The sequence below is a fragment of the Episyrphus balteatus genome, chromosome 2 (genome assembly GCF_945859705.1).
Source record: "Episyrphus balteatus chromosome 2, idEpiBalt1.1, whole genome shotgun sequence".
Classification (NCBI taxonomy): domain Eukaryota; kingdom Metazoa; phylum Arthropoda; class Insecta; order Diptera; family Syrphidae; genus Episyrphus; species Episyrphus balteatus.
The window spans coordinates 75,882,900-75,900,978 of record NC_079135.1 but is presented as its reverse complement, the minus strand read 5'-3'; the positions used below and the strand labels follow the sequence as shown (position 1 = coordinate 75,900,978).

Below are 18,079 nucleotides of genomic sequence, written 5' to 3'. Positions count from 1 at the left end.
TTAATGCTCATTATAAAGCAGCACACTTTTATTTAGTGATATACAATTTATTGATTTTTTTGCGTCATTTTTATTTAAACAAAACAAATAAAATAAACTTTCGAAGTTATACACATATACAATATTATTATACATATAAAAATTAATATACATTAATATTTTGTATTTTAGAAGTACACAAATTATATTGATAATTTATTTGATTGAAATATATATTTTTGTATTAAAAAAAAATAAGTATTTTGTTTTATTTATTTTTATTTAAATGGTTTATTTTGTTTTTTTTTTTTCTTACAGTTTTTTTTAATCGTAGTTAGTACATATACATAGTTTGGTTCTTTTTAGTTGGGCAGAATTTTAGTTCGAAATTGTTTGACTGGTACTTCTTATCGTCGCATCACTTTTACGAAGTATCAAGTTTGGTGTTCCATTCAGGTCGATTGTTTGATTCAGAAATTCGAAACGAATCTTTATTTTTGTTTGCGTCCGTAGAGCATGCGCTTACAATTTAATAAATTATAGTTCGTATAGAATATGCTGTCTAAGATGCCTAAGCATCAGACACGTTTGTGAACACGAACCAGATGGCCTTCACACTTCCCATCAGGCATGGAATTACAACAAAACAAAGCTATCGGAAAAGCTTAAGATACTTAAGTGATTGCACCTAATGAAAGGCAATCGTAATAAACACTTGGGGCATATTCATACTATTCATAGTCGTTTTTAGACGCCAGTTTATCTTAGGCTGTGGTTTACCCAATGTTATTTGAATAGGATAAACTCCAGTCTTTCTTGGATGCAGCTAAGACAGTGTCTATGAATATGGACGTTTTTGTATGTTTATTCCAAATCGCAGTTATCTATTCCTTAAGAAAATATGGTAAGACATTTTCTGCGACATTTGGCTGCAATTAATTCCGAGCGAAAGAACATTTTCTAGGAAACATTACTCTTGACTGAGATTCCAGGTAAGGAGCATTAAATCAAAACTCACATTAAATACAAAGTCTGGTTCAAAACCATGAAACTAGAATTGAATCAGTGCTGCAATTAGTAAAAATTCCGCAATTAACATGAGAATCAATTCACTAGGTGGTGACATTTTAAAAATATTAATGATGGAATTCATAGTAAGTCGTGAATCAAGTCGAGATTTTTCTCAAGTGAGTTTCTGACCTTTTCAGTCTGTTTAGAAGGTGGCCGTTATCTGTGGATTTTTTGGTCGTCCCAAAAGACAAAAAAAAAAAGGATTAAAATTTGTTATTTGTATATTTTGTTTCCCTAATTTCCCGTTATTTTTGATATTTATCCTTAGACTTTTGTTTTGTTTTCTTATTATTATTCTAGTTAAGCTTTCAATGCTAGTTACTATTAAAAAAATAAACTTTTATTGGTTGGTATCTCGTCTGCAAATTGTTTTACAATTATTTTGAATTAAAACAAAAATAAATAGGTGCTTTCATTGTTTTAAATACAAAAAAAAGAATTATTCCATCCACTTAAAAAATAAAATCCTAATATTTTACGAAAACCTTTAGTGAACAATAATAATAATAATAATAATAATAAAAATAATATAAAATTTATTAAAACAAAATTAAAAATAATAAAAAATAATATAAAACAAATATTAAGGAAATGTAGTTGATGTAAAAAACAAAACCAAAAAAATGTTTTTTTTTTTAAGTAGAATTATAAAATTAAAAAAAAAAAATCATAAATTTTAAAATTTTCAAAATGTAACAATTTCTTCTTGTATGATAGAAACTAAGAAATTATGGTGTTATAAATAAAACAATTCAATGAAATAACTTTTTCTTATGTGCTTTTGCACAAAAGTTATTTTAAGGTTTTATTACAAAACCAAAACAACAACAAATTACAATTGACATACATACATATAACCAAATTAAATTATGAATATAACTAAAATTAATCATATATATACAACTGCACATTTATTTGCAAATGTATTTATATTTAATTATTTATTGAAAATTTAAGTAATATAAAAAAAAACAAAAGTTAAACTATAGGTTTGTGAAAAAAAAAACAAAATAATTATAGAATTGTAAAAAGGGGAAAATACTGTAGAAAAACAAGTACATAGGTATAAAAAAAACCAAATTATAAGCTCACTGTTTTATGTCTTCCTAGTATTCATTCTTAATGTCTCATTGGAACAACCATACTACATTGCATCTACCCAAATGCATTAAAAGTTTCCATTTTCCTCCCAAAAAATTAATGTTAAAAAGTTTAAGTTAAAAATAACCAATTTACTTGAAATTTATTGTTTCTTATATGTGGGCAACACTAAGCATCAAGAAACCTAAAACTTCCTATTAATAAAACTATAGTCGCTTACAAAAAAAAAAAAAAAAAAAACATAAATTCATAAAAATAATAAATCATCTTTGCATTTTTAATATGTATCACACTGTTAATATTGTATTACAACAGAAGTAATGTTCTTTTAATACGTTTTTTGCGATTATCCAGAAATCTGTGTGTATATCTTAACACATCAAACCTAAGGAAAAATATGAAAACAAAAACCAAAGAAATTTAACCGCTATAAACTTAAATGAAACAATATTTTAAATGAAATGAAAACAAAAAAAAATTTAAGAAAAAAAAAAATAGAAAATAATCTCATTTACACCATAATTTTAAAGTGCGTGACTTATTTTATTAGTTAATTTTGAACCTTTTACAAAATCCCTATTTACATACAAAAAAGAAAATATATATATACATATACATATATTTATCGTGTAAGTCCATTTTACTAAATTAAATTTTGACAACAAAATTAAAAAATAAACCAAAAATTGCATATATATATACTTATATATATAAAAATTTAAAGAAAAAAAAACATTTATATTATAAACAAATAAATGTGTGTATATATACAAATTTATGTGTTATACAAAATCTGTTCAACTTTGGATGATTGTTTAGAATTATTAATAACAAAATTAAATCACAAGCTAAGGGGAGACAATACAAATGCTAAAAAATTACACCACAAAAAAAAATCATTTACGTAAAATTTAAAATTTTGAATTGAAAAAAAAATATGATAAATAAAAGTAATGTTCTAGAAGTTTGAACTGCATTTTAACAACTTAACAAATGGAAGTTAAAACAAGCGTAAATCTTTGCAGTTCTAAGTAAGTTCGAAAAATTAATTGTTTTAAAATTAATTCTAATATAAAAAAAATTACTTTTTTTTAGATGTTTTAAACACTATGTTGAGACTTAACACACACATTGTAGAAAGAATGAGTTTCAGAACAAATATAATGGAATAAGATACTTATAAAAATGAGGTGAGTTTGTTTTACTTTCTTACTAAAAATATATCTAACGAAAATATTATTATTATTATTAATCTTTATTTTTTTGTTATAAAAGATACATACTTATAATTAACTAGCCGACCTGCCCGTTGCATAGCGCTTCGCTGCTATGGTTATGAGTGCAATCAAATAGTGTTTTATGTATATAGTGTTTTATGTATATAGTTGAATGTTGGTTAGATTGTTTGTATGTTTGTTTATTTGTTTGATTGTTTGATTGTTTGTTTGATTGTTTGTTTGATTATTTGTTTGATTGTGTTTGATTGTATGTTTGATTGTTTAGTTTGTTTGATTGATTGTTTGTTTGATTGTTTGTTTGATTGTTTGTTTGATTGTTTGTTTGATTGTTTGTTTGATTGTTTGTTTGATTGTTTGTTTGATTGTTTGTTTGATTGTTTGTTTGATTGTTTGTTTGATTGTTTGTTTGATTGTTCGTTTGTTGTAAGTGTTTTGTTGTTTAGTTGTATAATGATTTAATTGTTTGGCTGCCTCTTGTTTTTTGTCTTTCGATTGTTAATTGTTGTTTATTCTCTGATGTTCATTGTTTCATGTTTATTGTTATAATCCAGTCAAATAAGGGTTTAACCTCGGAATGAATGTTAGTAGAAATTTTTTTTGCTCAATATCTTCCTTTTGCCATTCTATAACATATCTCAAAAGTCTAGAAAAATCTCATGTTCGCTTGTCGCGATTTCAAGGTCAAATCGCGAAAAGGAGATTTTCAAAATTAGCAAAAATAGGCTATGGTATTATATACACATATGATACATGATTTCAAGGTATTTTTTAATGTTGATTCCAAAAAATCTAAAATCAAGACAATCTGACGTCTCTGGAAAAAGTTATACCTGTTTTTCATCTGTCAACTCATATTATTATAACAGTTGCAAACTTACTGCCGAAAAACCCTTAAACGTTATGGTAGATGAACCAAATTTTGCATGAAGATTTTAGAATCCATCATTATTAAAAATCAAAACAATCCATTACAAAAAATATATATACCTACGAAATAATGGTATTTTTTGATAGAGGGGCAAATTTAAGGATATGCACTAAAGAAGATTCTTGTTCATCTTAGGAATAAGTGCTAATAGGCTAATTTTTTCATTTTAATCTTTGTTTGAATATTCTTTAACTACCCTCAAAAATCTAAAAAAATCTCATGTCCGCAAGTCCTAATTTTCTTGGTTTGAAAATAAGGTGCAGATTTTAAAAAATTGAAAAACTTCACTTCAGATATTTGTGTCAGATCAACATGAATAAGGTGCATTACTTTTCAGGGATGGTCAGGTTGACTTGTTTGTGAGTTTTGTTGGAATAAGTGTTAAAAAATACCTTTAAATCATGTCGCTTATGTTGGTATACATATACAAATTTAAACTTTTCTTATTAATTTTTTAAAATATGCACCTTATCTTCAAACCAAGAAAATTAGGACTTGCGGACATGAGATTTTTTTTAGATTTTTGAGGGTAGTTAAAGAATATCCAAACAAAGATTAAAATGAAAAAATTAGCCTATTAGCACTTATTCCTAAGATGAACAAGAATCTTCTTTAGTGCATATCCTTAAATTTGCCCTTCTATCAAAAAATACCATTATTTCGTAGGTATATATATTTTTTGTAATGGATTGTTTTGATTTTTAATAATGATGGATTTTAAAATCTTCATGCAAAATTTGGTTCATCTACCATAACTTTTAAGGGTTTTTCGGCAGTAAGTTTGCAACTGTTATAATAATATGAGTTGACAGATGAAAAACAGGTATAACTTTTTCCAGAGACGTCAGATTGTCTTGATTTTAGATTTTTTGGAATCAGCATTAAAAAATACCTTGAAATCATGTATCATATGTGTATATAATACCATAGCCTATTTTTGCTAATTTTGAAAATCTCCATTTCGCGATTTGACCTTGAAATCGCGACAAGCGAACATGAGATTTTTCTAGACTTTTGAGATATGTTATAGAATGGCAAAAGGAAGATATTGAGCAAAAAAAAATTCTACTAACATTCATTCCGAGATTTACCCATTTTTTCTCCTTATTTTACTGTATTATTAGGTGTTTGTTTTTTTGTTATTAAGTTGTTTGGTTGGTTATTGGGGTGTTTGGTTGTTGTTGGTCCTTGTTTGCTGTTTGGTGCTTGTTGCTTCTTTTTGTTTTTGTTGTACACATGAATACATTTAATCATTTAAAAAACTACTTCTTGGACACGTTATAGGAATAAGGGTGGGGTTAAAGTTTTAGTGGGGTTAACAGTAAAGTGGGTTTGAGTTTGTTTATATGCAAAGTTTATTATAACTTAAACAATATTATGTATTTTGATGATCAAGTATCAACTTTTGAATCTAAAAAATTTTATTATAGGTACATCTCCTGTTTCAATTATCTCTCATGCTTTCTATTGACGGAACATAATATTGATTTCTGATTGTATGATAATTATCTCAGGATATTGAATATGAAATTAATAGAAAATTAAAAGAAATTGAATGAAAATGAAATTGCACAGTCATAGTTTATTTAATTACCTATCTACAGTATAAATTTAATTTATCTATCTATTAAAACAAAAAAGTTATAATCAAATTATTTTTCGTGTCGCTTTTTCGTTTCATCTTGTTTCAAATCACTACGATACTAAAGAAGTTTTCACTTCAAAAACAAAACTGTCATAAGTACTCAAAAGTATTAAAAAACAATATAATTTTTAAAAATCTGCGTATTTTACAAAAAAAAAAAAAAAATTTAATAAAAGAAAAGAAAATATTTGCTAAATACGCTTGAAAATATTCATATTTTCATATAAGCCTACAAAAACAATTGCAATTTCTAATATTCTTTTTTATTAAAAATTCATCTAGGGTTAAGTGCGTTGCACTTTGTTGCATGAAAAAAAGTAATATTGGCAACACTTGTAACATAAAATAAGTGCCTTCTGGTATGGTCGACCATTGTATATATATTTCCATAGTACTATCAAGGAGACAAACGATCTTAGAAACTCTAGTGGGAGCTTAAAAAAGCAGAATTTGTATGAAATAAATGCACTGATCGCTACCTCAAAATAGTTGTGACTTAAAGTAATACTAAATTCGACTTCATGATAGTAGTATAGAAATATATATACAATGTGGTCAACTACGTTTGTAAGTTTGAGCAAGTTCCATTGAGACAGTAAATTTTGTGACTTTTCATCAAATGTTATCGTTCATGTTAATCGGTAGTATTTTTAGCATTTCTTTTTCTATGTAGATAGTAAATATTCAAAAAATATTTTCTGCGAAAGAAGTAAAGTCGTAAAGATAAAATTAAAAGACATATTAAAATCAGATAGGTAGCTCAAAAAAGTGAAAAAAGATGGTACTCGTTAAAGTTACCAGAAAGATAAATGACTGGAGGAAGCACTAATGAAAATATTATCATACGTGTGTTATTATTGCAAATAGATTGAATTTAAAACAAAAGAAACAATTTGTCTACCAACAAAATTTGATAGGGCGGTCTTACCCTCATGTGGGGCCAAGAAAGTTTTTTTTTATGTTTTTTCAAAACGTATTATCTTCTTTTCAGTGTTTTTTATTAATTTTGAGAGTTTCTAAAAAAATAATAAACTTAATGAAAAAAGACTATGGGCCATATTCATTGACGCTGTCTAAGTTATTACTAAAAAAGACTGGAGTTTATCCTTTTTAAATAACATTTTATAAACCCCAGTCTAAGATAAACCGGGGTCTTAAGACGACTATTAATGCCCCTTTATTTTAATTAGAAGAAGTTTTTTATTGGTTTTAAGACAGTTAAACACTGAAAGGCCAGACGGCCTTTCCCCTACTTTCCCTAATAACACTGGTCTGCAAAATTTAACTTTTTTTTTCTCCTTCAAATAATTGTTTGATATTATGACAGATTAGACTTTCTTGAATCTAAACCTGGTTTCAGAAAAATTCTATCAGGTACCATTTTTGTAAAAATGATTTTTGAAAAATGTGGGTAGTTTCTAAAAAATCAACCTTTTAGATTTATTTGAACTCGTGCAAAATTAAAACTATTTGTAGCATTGAGCTCAAATTTGGAGGACTTATTCCTCGTAATATGGCCTATCGATTCACACCAAATATGTCCTTTTACATTAATGTTTACTCATGTTTTAAAATACTGATTTATAAAAAAAGCAGAAATATCGAAACCCTTTACTTTTTAGTAAATCCAACATGAACAAAAACACCTTAATTAAGGAAAATGTAAAATATCAACGCCCATTATATTTAAAAAGTCAAATATGTAAAGAAAACCATAATAAAATACATTAAAAAATTTTTTTACGTGTTTTGTAATTTTATATACTATTTATCTATGTATTTATAAATATCTTATTTGTAATAAACCATTCGATAAACTGACTTATAAAGCTTCAAATTTGTTTCTCCTAGAAACAAAAGTATACTTTTCTTAAAATTTTTGATGTGCTGAGTTAGAATCCGAAGTCAAAAAAATTCTATCACGTGAGGATTTATTCGCATTAAAGTATCACAAAATCAAGTTTTTTCTTAGAAAATCTCAATTAAAACTACTATATCTCACAAACCAGAGCTGACCGAAATTTTGAGTTCGGATTCAAAATCAGCACACTAAAGTCCATTAGAAAAGTATATTTTTTTTTTCTAGGGAGAAAGATATAATAATTTTTAAAGATAAGTTTTTTTTTATGATAAGATATGCCAAACCTACTAAACTTACTTAAGATATCTCGGAGAAGAAAAGAGATATTGAGAAGATTGAAACTTAATTTGAAAGAAAAAAATAAGTTCTTTTAAAAACCGTAAGAATTTTAATTGAAAAATATTACATTATGCCAAAATATTTCTTCGAAAACAGCAAAAAAATGGGTTTTTGAGATTGTCTAACGGGAATATCTGAAAAACGTGACGTACTACATCAATTCTGACTTCGGATTCGGAATCAGCATACAAAAATCCTTTAGAAAAGTATACAATATACATAGTTTTATTTAAAGGAGGATTTCCTTGCAGACCAGTGTAAGCTTTGAATGTTATCTTTCATTTAAAATCGCATTTATAATGATCAAAAATTAATTTCCGAATTTATAATTAATTGTTTTTTAAGATTAATCCAGAGTTCAAAAATTAATTCATTTTATGACTAAAAGCGTTGAATTTTGCTTTACATATAAGGATAATTCAATTATTTTTCATTAAGCTTGTAATTGACGCAGAATAATGTTTGATATGGATACATTTTTAATTTATCAAGTTTGCGAAAAAAAAGTAATCATAACAGTTAAAAGTGTAATATTTAGTCAGTTTTTGGAATTGAAGACTTTCTTGCTTTAGTTTTTCAAAAATTTTCAAGGTTTTTTTTTTTTTATTTAAATTTATACATCATATTGCATTTCTATTGATATACAAATCCAGCAATTATTAAGGAAACTGTGAGCAATAATGTGCTGGTGTTTTACAATATTTCAACTTTTCATAGATTTACCTATAAAATTTTAAATTTTATGATATTTGAAAAATTAATTTGAAGCTCGTAGACATTATAAAGCAATAATTTTTATTAGTGTAGTAACTAAAGCAAATTATTAGAAAACCCGGCCGAACAGATCTGATTTTGATGATCTTTTTTTTTTTAAACGATGAAATTAAATTTTTTTTAACAAAACCATTTTTTTGCTTAAATTTCATAAGATAAATGATACTAAAGATTCTCTACGTAATTTAAGGAAAACAAATATATGGTAGTAAAAGACTACCTTTAATTTTCTCACGAACTGACTTCAAATGCAAACAAAATATTTTAAACCCAACGGCAGCACCTACAATATTTGCATACCTACACTTTTAAAAAAAAACCAGAATCTCATTTCTATGTATATAAATTTAAATTCACTATATAATCAAGACTTTTCGAAAAATTGGTCCTCAACTGAGAGTTTTGTAAAAAAAAACCTTACTAAAAATTTTTAAATGGCTTTTTTTTCAAACTTTTTCCTAGTAATATTTGAATTTATTTTATTTATCAGATGAATTCCGAAGAGGAAAAGGTAATATTTATTACAGATTTGAAAAAAAAAAAAAAATAAAAATTACTTCATTTTCATTGGATTTTTTGATAAAAACAGAATTTTTGCATTAAAATAATTGATTTTCTCAAAGACTTTGGCAAATAAGAACTTTAAACTTTTGCTATTTTACTTTCAACAATAAGGGCTATTGAATGGTGAAAAAATAACTTTATATTTAAATGTTGAACTTAAAAAAAATTAGCTAATTTACAAAAAAAAAAATAGTTAATTTTTTTTTTCAAAACTTCTATTAAAAAAGTTCTTCGAAAATGAAATACTTTTAAATTTTTTTCATAAACTGTAATACATATTGACATTTCCTTTTATAATTTCAAATTTTAAAAAATGTGGCTAAAAAAATTTGAAAAATAAATGCAATTTATATTACGAAAAAGTTTTTAAAAGGACATGTTAAAATTTTTAAATAATTTCTTATTTCAAATACTGCCACTTTTGGAGCTTTAGTTACTCTACTATATTGGACAATATTAATGAACATTCTAAGTACTATTTGAAATGAAAATAAAAACTTTTAATGCAGCTGGTCAGAATAAGTGAGAGAAAAACATTTTATTTTTCAAATAAAACCTTCAAAAATTATATTAATTTTCAGTATTATTAATTGATCAAAATACATACAGTGACCCTAAATATCATGATTTATTTGAGAACCCATTTATTGTAATTTAAAAATAAAAATACCGAAGTAATAAGTGGATTTCTGAAATCAAATCAGAGTTTTTAGAATATGAATTTTTTCCGACCAAATACCTTGAATTTTGCTTAGAATTGCGTATAAGCATATTTCAATTATTTTTCAAGACGCTTGTAATTGACATACAGTAAAGTTGATAAGTCAAATTAAGCATACGTTTGTGTAGAAAAATAGTAAATTAGATATATAACACTGGTTAACAAAATTAAACTTTTTTTTTGTTGCCGAAACAAAATTATACTTTTCTGAAGGTTTTCAGTGTGCTGAACTCGAATCCGAAGTCAAAAAAAATTAATCAGCTCCCGTTTTTGAAATATTACCGTTAGAGTATGCAGTACTTCGGACCTTATTTTTTTATATAAGGAAAATTGTTTGAGCATATTTAGTAACGGTTTTTATAAGCACTATTTATCACCTTTTTAAATCTGTTTAAATCTTTCCGATATCTTTTTTATTGCCCGAGATATCCTCAGTTGTTTGGTATTTTTATAAATTTTATGACGTCATTATCTCCTTTATGATATATGAAGAAAAACCCACTTACTTAACCCTTTCGAACCCAAGCTATGAAAATCAATATTAAAAAATGTTTTTTCAGTATTATCGTATCAAAAACATCACAACTAAGAAATATGAATAGCAAAAAGTTATTTTCCAAAATAATAAATAGCAAAACTAATGTGTTACTCTCATGTTGCATGTAAGTAACATGCACTGCCTATGACCACCAAAAAAGGTCGGACAACTGAGAAAATATTTTTTTATGGAACAATAATATATGCTACTTCTTCTAAGCCAAAACGCAAAACACTTTCTGGATTAACTTTTTTTATATCTTTTTTTCAAAATTATGACCATATATAAAAAAAAAAAATTTTGCAAAAAAAAAGAAAAAATGTGAAATTCAGTTCCTTTTTCGATAAAAAATAAATTAAAGGTATGATATTTGACTAATTTTTTTAATAATCCAGTAACTAGGCATCATTATCTTTCAATTGAGCCATCGAAACCTAAAAAAATATTTAATGTAATATTTTTTACGAATTTTTAAAAATATGTTACATGAGAGTAACGCTGGGTCCGAAAGGGTTAATTTTAAGATATCTCGGGCAATACAAAAGATATTGAAAAGATTTATACAGTTATCGAAAGATGGAAAACAGTTTTTATAGAAACCGTTACTAAATATTCTCAAACAATTTTCCTTATACAAAAGAATAAGGTCCGAAGAAATCAAAAAAACGTTTTTTTTGCATTTTCTAACGGTAATATCTCAAAAACGGGAGCTGATTAGTTGTTTATGACTTCGGATTCGAGTTCAACACACTGAAAACCTTCAGAAAAGTATATTTTTGTTTCGGCAACAAAACCTTTGTAAACCAGTGTAATTAATGCATAAGAAAAGTAATCAAAGCGGTAAAAAATGTAGTACTTAGGGCCAATTTATTGACTCTCCATTAAACTTTAAATCTCCATTAAAAAAGGGAATTTTAAATTAAAAAACAAAATTCATTTATTCAGTCTCTTTTAAGAGTTTTTTAAGTTTGACTACATTAACTAATAGAGCATTAAATTTAAAAGTCGTTTTAGTTAAAACACCAAAATCGAAACAGAAAACAAAATAGTCCACCGAAGGAATAAACATCGAAAAATTAGATAACATTTCTTTAAAGGATTGTTGAAATAAATTATTAGTCCTAATATGTTTGTGTAAATTTTGTGATGTGATTTCAATGAAGTTATATAAATGTATTGTATCGGTCTACTTCTGAATAAATATTGCTTTTATGCACCTTTATCAACTGGAAATTCTATTGTAGATTTTTTAGGTGTATTAAGGAGTCACGCGGACGATTGCTAAGAATCGAATAAGATTCATATCTACATATTTATGACAAAAATTCCCTAATACGTTGTCCTAAAACGACCCAAAAAAAAGAATCTCTCTGGACGCCAAAATTCTGGTTCTAGTAAAGCAATTATCGTGCTTTAAGGAAAAGGGGCGAAGAGCGGACAGAATTACGAAGTTATAAAGTTCAAAATTAATTCAAATTGGCGCTCCTAGAGCAAGTCGTTTTCTTGTCGTTTTAGTACAAACGACTTATAGCCTGTTTTCATTTTATTGCAACATTGCACTAAAGATAAAGATTTTGAAAGGACATAAATTCAAAAAAATTAATGGATCTACTCCACAGAACAGCACAATATACAAAATCATCTTCTCCACTTCAAAGAAACACAAGCGTTGATGGATAATATTTTCATCTCATAAAATTGCAATTGCATCAGTTTTTGGTACACACTGACATTTTGATACCCTCGCTTATGGACCAGTTTTTATATTTGTTTTATTATTCTTCATTTAAATCTTTTAATTCAAATCTATGTATCTATTTATTATACATATTTAATTTGACAAATATTAAATTTAGACAAATTAATTTTTCAAAAAAATAAAAAAATCCCTAGGATATTTTTAACAGAGTTTTAAATTTAAAGTTTCCATTAAAAGTAAGCACTTTAACTAAAGAAGGGTGAATTAAATGAATTTTTAATGATGTATACTTAAAGGCGTCAATAGTTTAACAACGCTTTTAACTAAAACGATAAATTTCAAAATTTAATGGGGGCTCAATAAACTGTTTTTTCTATATAACCCTTTATTGCTTTATTTTTTTAAGAATTTTGAAAGATTTTATTTTTTTAATTTTATATGTGATATTACCTTTCCATTGATACCTCAATCAGATAAATCAAGCAAGTATCAAAGAAACTGTGACAAATCATGTGTAGGTAGATTGTAATATTTTAAATTTTCTTATTTCTTGAAAAAAAAAAAAAACAAAAAAATATTATTATTTAATTTTTTTTACAACTTTTTTGTTTAAAAATTAATAAAATAATAGCACCATATTATAGCTTGTTACTTAAGCTAGAAATTGAGACTTAATTTATATCTGTAAGTTTTGTAGAAAAAAAGTAATAATTTTTTAAAGTCAATCAAATTTTACAAAAAAGCCAAAAAAAAACACTTTTTTTCTTTTCTTTTATCAATATATCGATTTTTTAATATGAAAAGCTTAGAAAAAAATTATACCATTAAAAAGCTTATAAAATTTCCTAAAGAATAAAGCCATACTAAAATTTTAAGAATGATCAAAAAGTATAAAAATAATTTATTGAAAACAATCATTTTCATCAAAAAAAGCAAAAAAAACCTATAAATTTATCTTCACACGTCATTTATTCAATTTTTTTTAATGACAACCTATAAAAAATTTTATACCATATAAAAGCTTATTGTCTTAGCTTAAAATATATATATATATCAGGTCTATGAGACATCTACAAAAAGAGCTAGAATTTTTTGAACTCAATGTATTTTCATCAAAAAAAGCAAAAAAAACATTTATTTTTTTCTTCTCATGCTATTAAATCAATTTTTTTCAATGACAACCTAAATAAATTTTTATACCATGTGAAAGCTTATTGTTTCACCTTTCACATGACGGTTCAATCTTATTTATAAGTTGCCTACAAGAAAAGTTAGAATTTTTTAAAGTCAACCATGTGGAATTTCCAGACTGAGATTACGGTACTTCCTACACTGGTGACTGTTCATGATCAACAGATCTCCACTGGTGTTTTGAGTGTTTTCGCAAGTTTCTTGATTTAACATTGTGTAGCTTGTAGTTAGTCTACCGTTATGTGTGATATACCAAATGAAAGGTAATTGTATCAGGATGCTCATAAAAGTTTAATAAAATTTCTATCTGCTCTAGATCAATAGTTATAACCTGTTGAATTCTCACACTTTAATTTACCGTTATCTCAAAATTGTGTATACAAAATTGATTGAAATTTTGTACACATATAGTCCTAACAACAATCTATCAACCCTGTAAATTTCATATATTTATGAGTTAAACAAAAAAAGATAAAAATAAAAAACGGTTAAAAACGGGAAAAAATGACCAAAAAACTTGGCTCCAAAAAACTTCTTCATCTCGATTTTGATGGAAAATTTCATTCAACGGTTCCAATTTTTTGCACATACACTCATACATACTTCACCTATACACCCTATAAGTTTCAGATTTTTTGAGCACTCGGAAATATGTATTTCTAAAAATAAAAACCCACCCAATTTTAACACGCAAAAAATAGGTGTTTTTCAAAACTCTCTATCTCAAAAACCAGTTACTTAAAAAAAAAATCCCAACACACGTCTCGACTATTTTTTCACCACCTATCCATTGGTATATTCAAAATTTCCCATAAAAATTCCCCTCTCTCGTAATCACCCCTTTCTCAACTTGCCCCAATTTGATAAGCTTTTCAAAACCTAACGATTTCTTACCGATTTAGATTTTTAAAAATTTTTTACCAAAAGTCCATTGACATAAAAAATGATTATCTATCTATTGCAAAAAAAATCAACTCTCTACAACATCGCATTTAGATTTTAGATAATTTTTTCATTTTGCCATTTTGCCCCGTTTTACCCTATTAAATGTGCGATTTGAGTAAAAACCTTTCTTAGTGCAAACCGCTTCACCAATACCTATCATATACCATTGAGTTTGGAGTTTTTTATTTTTTTCCCATATAGAGCCAGTGATTATGTGAATGGTGGAAAAAAAAAAATCAACGCATTTATAATATAGTAATAAATAATAATAAATATTTGTTTATAAAATAAAAATAAATAACTTTTTTTATATTTTGTATTTTCAGATTAATCACCTTTTATCCTGCTTTTTGCACTGATTGCAAATAGATTAATTTTTGTTCTTATACATAATGTATTTAGATTTTGCTTCCATAGTTTCATAATAATGGTTTGCTTATGGTTGGAAAAAAAACATAAAAATACAACAACTATACAAAAATATATAATATTGTTATGAACACATTTATGAGTGTAGGTATATAGTTCTGTTTAAAAAAAATTAATTAAAACAAAAAAAAACTTATAAAAAATCAGGTAAAATGTTAAAACGCCTGAGTTAATTATTTTTATTTACAACAGTTAATTAAATAGATTTGTTTTAATGCAATATTTGTTTTAGTCCATGAACCAAATATACTAAAAATAAAAAAAAAAGAAAACAAAATACTTATAAAATTAGTGTACCTATTCAATGAAAATTACTTCACTTTAAAAATTCGTAGTTTGTGTACACAACACACATGTGTATAAAAAAATATAATAATAATAATTACTCAAAATGTTAAAATAGTGTACATAAAGAAAAAAGTATTTTGGAGATGAACTTACAATTTTATAAAAAAAAAAAAAAACAAACAGTTATTGAATTTCTTATTCATGTATGAAACATCAAAAAAACGTATGAAACTCTTCTTGAAAATTAACAAATTTAGATGCAAAATATATTATAAACATTTGTCGTGAATGCATGTAATGTATACATGTGAAACTGTATCTTTATACCATAAGCTAACAAACAAAAAAATTTATAACTTAAATATTACGAATTTCATAAGTAAATTTTTAGTGTTTAGATAACAAAAATAAAAATAAATTAAAAAAAAAAACAAAAATAAAACAAACAACTAATTGAAAGCAATGGTCCTCTACCTAAGTATATTGAATTAAATTTAATAGTTTATAGTGAATAAACAAAAAAAAAAAAAAAACAAAACAAAAATTTAAAAAAAACTTCTATATATATGTATTTAATATAACTTATAAATGAATTATTATACAACTATGACCTAGACTTCAATTAACTTTTTTTTAGTATAACTGTATTAACTAACTTTATAAATATATACAAAGCATATATACATCTGTATATGTTTTTTGACATATATACATATTATGTTTAATTACAATGTACTATCATATTATTTTTTTTTTAAATAACAAACAAAATTAATTAATACAAATCCCTGTTTCAACGAAAGCGCAATGAAAACTACAAACAACATATATACCTACTAATTAAATTATATACTGTATACATATATTTATATATAGCCATCAAATAAGTTAAAAAATGTTCAAGAAATAAAAAAAAAACAATGCAAAACAAAAAAAAAAAATAATAAATTACTATCTAGATTAAATCAGAAATACACTTTTCAAAATTGGTAATAAAGTTTGGTAAGCTTAAAAAGAAGCAAACTTAATTAACACATATTTATCTACATATAAAAATTATTATATTATACACACTTATATTAAAAATTTAATAAAACAAACAACAAATGATAAAGCTTTGAATTTTAGAACAGAGGTCACTTATTTTTTATAAAAAAAAGTTTTTAAATTCAAAATATTTTGTTTTTGTTTATTAAATTTTCTTTTTATGAAAATAAGACGACAATTTTTACTTTTTGCATTAATTATTTATAAAAACAAAATAGATATTAACACGAAATTCATAAACAGTTAATTTTATAATACAAATAACTTTGAATGAACACAACTGTTTCAATTATTACAAAAATAAAATTAAAAAAATACAATGTTGGTGAAAGGAATACAAAAACAAAAAACAAATGAAATGGGTATAATGAATGTGTTGATGACAAAAGCAATAATATATACACATTTTTTTCTATTAATTCAAATAAATATTAGTTATTTATTATATGATTTTTTGATAATATAAAATTTACCAAAAATTGTTGTAAACATTGAAAAAAAAAATAATTAAAAAAAAGATCAAGATAAATAATGAAATAAAACAATCATTGTAGATGAAATTATTTTTAATTATGTAAATGGTTGTGAAATATTTTTTAATTTTTTTATTTTATCTATAAATGAGTTAAACTTGGTTAAAACTTAAAAAAAAAAAATACTTGTCATTTGAATAAGAATAAAAAAGAAAAGAATGTTTTTTATTTCTATTGTTTGTATTTGGGTAATATGTGAAACATGTTAAACAAATAATAGTATAGATGTTGTTTTTTTTTTTTTTAATTTCATTAATTATTTGCATGTGTGTGATTTTATGAAAAGTATAAATGTCGCGTTATTTTTATGTACCTACTACAAAATGTTTGTAGGTTTTTTAAAAGTTTTTAGTTAGATTGTAACTTTTGTCGTTAAAACTTAAGAAATGAGATTATGAATAGAAAGGATTCTTTATAACTAATCCCACTCAATAAAGGAGTGATTCCTATTTTACTTTTGAGTGAGGTTAAGTAAATTTAACAAATCGTGTTGGTACTTATTTTTTATAAACACAATTATGTATATATAATTTGTGTGTATAAGAACTTAGTTTACGTTACTGAGATTTATTTTAAATAAAATCAAATATTGATATGTAAATTAAAAAAAAAGAATTAACTCAAAATTAGTTCTTAAAATTTACAAATTCAAAAGAGGTCCGATATTTGATTTCTTCATCCAAAAATAAGACCCTGTTGCACAAATATTTAACCGAACTTTAAAAAATTGTATCTGGTTCAGCCGATTTTAAGCTAATAAAAATGTTAAAATAGCCAACTATGCCTTTCGGTCAAATATTTTAATACTAATATTTTAATGGCTATTTTTCACTAAGGGCTTTCATCAAAAAGGCTGGACGGCCGGACTTTTCACGGTCATGTACTCCCCACGGTCCTTTTATAGGCTGATGACAACGACGTTTTAAACGACTTAAATCAGAAATTTTTTAAATAAATTTTTTTACACGAAACATTTTAAAAATTTTTCAAAAAAATTCATCATCGATAACTACTTAATAAAGTCGAAGAGACTTTTAAAAAATCAGTTTTCCGAATTTTTTATACGAGCGGTGCCATTGGTATTTACAACTGTAATTATTCAATGGCGGTACCTAACTACCTAGTATTAATATGTTTAAAAAAATCCTTTGGAGAGAAAATGGCTAGGTTCAAGTTTGAAGTGAAAGC

General features: G+C 25.0%; 1 long non-coding RNA gene across 1 annotated transcript; it reads left to right on the top strand.

The window, feature by feature from the left end:
* Nucleotides 1-1,817: 1,817 nt before the first annotated feature.
* LOC129910645 (uncharacterized) lies at nucleotides 1,818-17,399 on the top strand. The gene is made up of 3 exons (XR_008771537.1): nucleotides 1,818-3,182; nucleotides 3,247-3,341; nucleotides 14,921-17,399. It is a non-coding gene; the product is annotated as an uncharacterized LOC129910645 (long non-coding RNA).
* The last annotated feature ends 680 nt before the right edge of the window (nucleotides 17,400-18,079 follow it).